The 6,246-nt window shown below is 39.2% G+C and overlaps 1 protein-coding gene across 1 annotated transcript in view; it reads left to right on the forward strand.

Annotated features, from left to right (window-relative positions):
- LOC118724004 (guanylate-binding protein 7) overlaps positions 1–6,246 on the forward strand; it is a 290,363-nt gene that overhangs the window by 158,849 nt on the left and 125,268 nt on the right. The window lies entirely within an intron of this gene.

Here is a 6,246-nt window from a genome sequence, read left to right on the forward strand (position 1 = left end):
TCAAGGGAACATGCCCTGGTTGCTGGCTCGATCCCCAGTAGGGAGTGTGCAGGAGGCAGCTAATCAATGATTCTTTCTCATCATTGATGTTTCTATCTTTCTCTCCTTCTTTCTTCATCTCTGAAATCAATAAAAACATCTTTTAAAAAATGGAATCCCAGTATTAGACACCAATTAACATATTTATGCATACTAAAGATGAATTTTTAAACTTCATGACTAATCTTTCCCAAAAGTATAGTCTCTATGAATGTATTTTAATAAAGTATTCTTTGTGATTAACACAATCCTTTCTTGAGTAGAAGTCTAATTCATGATTATTTTATGCTACTTCTACTGAATTCAGAGCAAAATGAAAGATACTAAGTTGTCTAGATTTTTTTAAAAAAATATGTATTTTTATTAATTTCAGAGAAGAAGGGAGAGGGAGAGAGAGAGATAGAAACGTCAATGAAGAGAAAGAATAATTGATTGGCTGTCTCCTACATACCCCATACCGGGGAGAGAGCCCAAAACCCAAGCATATGTTCTGACCAAAGAATTGAACTGTGACCCCCTGGTTCATAGGTCAATACTCAATCACTAAGCCACTTTTGCCAGGCAATATTTTTTATTTCTGTTCTTTAATCAGCTAAATGTTTGATTTCTAATGAAAAGCCAATAGCATTAGCAGTTATAATTTTGTTTATAATTTTCTTTCTATATTTACAGCAAAAGATCAAGTTTTAAATTCTATATTCTAGATATTATTTAGCCTGAAAAACAAAGTCATCCAATGGGTATTAGCACGCCTTCAATTTATGTTGAATCTACAGTATAATTAGGAGGGTTTTTTTTTCTATTTACTATATTTGTTTAGAGTCAAAACTGATATAATAATGTTTTACCAAATAACATGTATTTGTTGGCCCTGAGTTTATGTCTTATGTTTTACTTAATATTGTGTTACATTCATTGTAATCTGTTTCAAAACCAGATTAAAACAAACATGTATGATGGTTTGGTTAAAAAGGAAGACCCAGATTCCTCAAAATATATAATTCTATTTAAGCTGCATGTCTCTGTACATTTTCCCACAGAGTTTCCAAAGAAAGGGTGTTTGCACAAATCACAACTCTCACCATTTTTTTTTAATTCTCACCAGATGATGTGTGATATGTTTATTGATTTTAGAAAGAGAGGAAGGCAGAGAGAGAGAGAGAGAGAGAGAGAGAGAGAGAGAGAGAGAGAGAGAGAGAGAGAGAAAGAGAAATGCATAGATGTGAAAGAGAATTATAGATCAGTTGCCTCCTGCATTCGACTCTATATTAAACCTGCCACCTAGGTATGTGCCCTACCCAGGAATCAAACCTCAACCTTCTGGTGTATAGGATGACAATCCAACCAACTGAACAACCCAGCCAGGGCACAACTCTTCCATTTTCAATACAACTTTCTTCTGTCTTTCAGTGATAGAGGTACTAGATAATATATTACATAAATGTAAAACGAAATGTTTATTATTTTAACACTTTACTCCAAAATTCTTGCTAGAGTCATGTCAATCAATTTTAACCAAGAACTGCAAGGCAAACAAATATTTTATTTTTTTAAAATGCAACCTAGGTGACAAAGATTTGGATGAAATCCAAGGCTGAAAGGGGGACAGAGTTTATGAAGACAGAAAAAGGGGGGATTCTAAAACAAGGTGTTTTGAAAGAGCTGTGGTATGTGCTCTCAAGCAGATTCAAACTATGTTGTACATGATTGATTGCTATCTCTCTTGTGAGGTGAAAAACTTGTTTTTTACAAAGAGTTCATGTGATATAGGCCAGTTCCAAGAACTGTATCAGGATGTGGGAGCTGGTTTAAACCACTTGAATAGCTCAGTTACTTTGCTGAGTTTACCAATTCAAATGCTAACCTCATCTGGAAACAGCTTTTCAGACACATCCAGAAATACTGTTTAATCTGGGCAATCTATAGCCAATCAATTTGACACATAATGCTAACCATTACAAGTTTACTCCTTGTCAACTTGGCACTCATATGCATCTCCTTAAAACATACTTTCTCTGGTCACTGTGGCTCATTTCATTGACGGTTGTGAAATCAGTCAGACAGAGGAATCAAGTATCATATGAATTCATTTCTATGTTGCCAGGGCTGATCAGCAGATCCTGAGCGATGGATGAATAATTACTCTGATACTCATTTCTGTGAAAGAGAGGGCTGAGGACTGCTTGGCTTGAGAAGCCAAAGAGCCCCATTCACCTGCCTCCTTAGGCTTTTATTGTAGCAACCGACTGAACTAAAATTAACTTCTAGATACTACCAGCAGTGTACACATCCTTGAGAAGATCCATGCGTCTGCAGTGTTCTTTAAGCAAGGATGTCTAAAGACTAAACATAAAGATTCCAGTAAAATACCTGCGGGCTCAGACTTATTTGGAAAAGTCAAGGCAGGGATTGATGCCTTCAGCAATGCCCCCCTAAAGGCCCCTGACCTTTCAGAGATTCCCCCTTACAGACTTTCCATCCAAGTCCAGTACTTCCCCACAATATGTGGAATCTAAGTAACAAAATAAATGAAAAAACAAAACAGAAATAAACTCATAGGTACAGATAACCAATTAATGATTTTCAGATGAGTGAGGTGTTGAAGGAACAGGTGGAAAAAGTGAAGGGATTAAGAAGTGCATATTGGCAGGTACAAATATATGTATGTGTGTGTATATATATATATATATATATATATATATATATATATATAGCCAAATTATGCAAATAGACCAAATGGTGGAACAACCAACCAGTCACTATGACGTGCACTGGACCACCAAAAGCATGCGTGGAAATTCAATTACTTGCTTGATATCTCCACCTGTATATCCCATCATCTCAGTTGGTGCTTTGATCAATAAACTTTTCCTTACTCCAAACTCTGACATGTTGAGCATTGGCTTTGAAGCGTTGGACCCATGAACTGGGTTTTATGACACAATCTCTGCTCTGACCTGAATCTAGCGCCTAGTGCAGCAGTGGCCATTTCTTGAAATAGTCACAGGACTACACCAAACTAAAAACTTTCAGCAGAGCAAAGGAAGCCATCAACAAAATGAAAAGACAGCCTATCAAGTGGAAGAAAATATTTGCAAATCAATAAATGTGACACACCAAATAAACAAATTGAAAGATAAAAATCACATGATCATATCAATAGACTCTGAAAATATGTTTCACAAATCCAACACCCATTTTTGATTTTAAAAAATTTCAGTAAAATGACTGATCATTTTTTTAATTGTATTTTTTTAAATTTCCATTATAGTAGACATATTATATTAATTTCAGGTGTAGAACATAATGACTTGACATTTATATACATTACAAAGTAATCATCACAATAAGTCTACTAACCATTTGTAACCAAGGCTATTACAATATCATTGAGTATACTAGAGGCCCAATGCACAAAATTCGTGGAGGGGGCTATCCCTCAGCCCAGCCTGCACCCTCTCCAATCTGGGACCCCTAGAGGGATGTCTGACTAAACTAGCAGTTGGACATTCCTCTTGCAGTCTGGGACTGCTGGCTCCTAAGTGCTCAATTACCTGCCTGCCTGATAACCCCTAACCACCTCTACCTGCCAGCCTGATGCCCCTAACTTCCCTCTCCTGCCACCTGATCACCCCCAACTGCCCTCCCCTGCAAGCCTGACTGCCCCCTAACTGCACTCCTCTGCAAGCCTGGTTGCCCCCTAATTGTCCTCCCCTCCCCTGCCAGCCTGATTGTCCCCTAACTGTCCTCCCTGCTGGCCTGGTTACCTCTTATTGCCCCCCTCCTGTTGGACTGGTCACCCCCACCTGCTGGCCTGGTCACCCCCAACTGCCCCTGCCCCCCAGGCCAACTTGGTTGCCCCATGGATCCTGCTATTCAATCATTTGGTGATTCCCTCACTAACCTCCGTTCTCCCTCCCCACCCCCTCCATGCCAGCCTGGACATCCCACGCAGCCTGCTGTTCCATCATTTGGTTGTCTCTCTCTAACACCCCTGCCAGCTTGGTAGCCCCATGTAGTCTGCTGTTCAATCATTTGGTCATCCCTCACTAACCCCCCTGCTGGCTTGGTTGCCTCCACTGCCTCCCTCTGCTGGCCTGATCACCCCTAACTGCTCTCCCCTTCTGGCCTGATTGCCCCCAACTGCTCTTCCCTGCCAGCCTGGTTGCCCCTAACCACTTCTGCCTTGGCCCCCACCACCATGGTTTTGTCCAGATGTCTGGAAGATGTCCAGTCTAATTAGTATGTTACCCATTCATTAATTTAAATTCCCTATGCTGTACTTTATATCATAGGGATTTATTTATAATTGAACTTCTGTAGCTCTTTCCCCTTCATCTTCTTATGCATTCCCCAAACTTCTTCCCCTCAATTATCTCTATGTGTTAGTTTCTATATTATTTTGTTTGTTTATCTGTGTGGTTTTTTATATTCCACATATAAGTGAAATCATATGATATCTATCTTTCTCTATCCAAGATATTTCACCTCTAAGTCCATTCATGCCAAAAATGTCAAGATTTTATCTATCTATCTATCTATCTATCTATCTATCTATTTAATTGAGCAACTAGAGGCTGGTGCATGAAATTCACACACCAGAGGGGGTGTCCCTCAGTCAAGCATGCGCCCTCTCCAATCTGGGACCACTCAGGGAATGTCCAACTGTTGGTTTAGGCCCAATTCTACACTGGCAGTTGGACATCCCTCTCACAATCTGAGACTGCTGGCTCCCAACCGCTTGCCTGCCTGCCAGCCTGATCACCCCCTAACCACCCCCCTGCTAGCCTGATCAATGTGTAACTGCTTGGCTGCCAGGCCGATCGCCCACAATTGCCCTCCCCTGCCAGCCCAATCACCTTCAACTGCCATCTCCTGCCTGCCTGGTTGCCCCTAACTGCCTTACCTGCAGCCCTGGTCAATCCCCATGGCCCTCCCCTGATAGCCTGATTATCCCCAACTGCCCTCCCCTGCTGGCCTGGTTGCCCACTTTTCTCATCTTTGACCACATGGGAGCAGCCATCTTGTGTGAAGGCATGAGGGTCAATTTGCATATTACCTCTTTATAATATAGGATATTCCATTTTATATATGTACTACATCTTCTTTATCCATTCATCAATTGATGGACATATAGGTTGTTTCCATAGTATGGTTATTGTATATAATGCTGTAATAAACACAGGGGTGTATATATATCTCTTTTCAAATCAGTGTCTTTGTTTTTTTGGATAAATACCTGTAAGTGTAATTGCTGTCTGGTAGTTCTATTTTTTATTTTTTGCAGCCACACTGTTTTTCACAGTGGCTGTACCACTTTACATTCCTACTCCAACAGCCCTCCGGCTGGCCTGGTTGCCCCATGCAGCCTGCTTGTTCAGTTGTTCGGTCATCCCTCCCTATCCCCCTTGCTGGCATGGTCATAGGCACCCATCTTGTGAGGGTGTGAGGGTTAATTTGCATATTACCTCTTCATTATATAGGATTATTATATAGGATTGTCTTTTTTATAAAGTCCATTCTGACAGGTATTAAGTGATATTTCATTGTGATTTTGATTTGCAGTCCCCTAATGATTAGTGATGTTGAGCATATTTCATGTGTATATTGGCTATCTCTATGTCTTCTTTGGAGAAATGTCTATCCAGATCCTCAGCCCATTTTTTAATAAGGGGTGTGTGTGTGTGTGTGTGTGTGTGTGTGTGTGTGTGTGTGTGTTTGATGTTGAGTGGTATGAGTTTTTTTTTAATATATTTTTAGTATTAAACTTTTATTGGATATATTATTTGCAAATATCTTCTATTCAGTAGGTTGCATTTCATTTTGTTGATCATTTTCTTTACTGTGCAAAAGCTTTTTAGTTTGATGTATTTCCATTTGTTTATTTTTGCTATTGCTGCTTTTGCCTGAGGAGACATATTAAAAAAAAATATGGCTACCCTTGATATCAAAGAGTTTATTGCTTATATTTTTTTCCTAGAAGTTTTATGGTTTCAGTTGCTACATATAAGTCTTGAATCCATTTTGAATTTATTTTTGTATATGGTGTAAAAATCTCATCTATTTTTTTTTTCTATGTATCTGTTCAGCTTTCTCAATACCACTTATTGAAGAGATTATCTTTTCTTTCAATTCTTTACAATTGTTCAGCATTTGGCTTATCTATTCAGTAAGTTAATTTTTCATTGGCATTATATATGCCTAACT

Source organism: Pipistrellus kuhlii, unplaced genomic scaffold, assembly GCF_014108245.1.
Source record: "Pipistrellus kuhlii isolate mPipKuh1 unplaced genomic scaffold, mPipKuh1.p scaffold_m20_p_2, whole genome shotgun sequence".
Lineage (NCBI taxonomy): Eukaryota > Metazoa > Chordata > Mammalia > Chiroptera > Vespertilionidae > Pipistrellus > Pipistrellus kuhlii.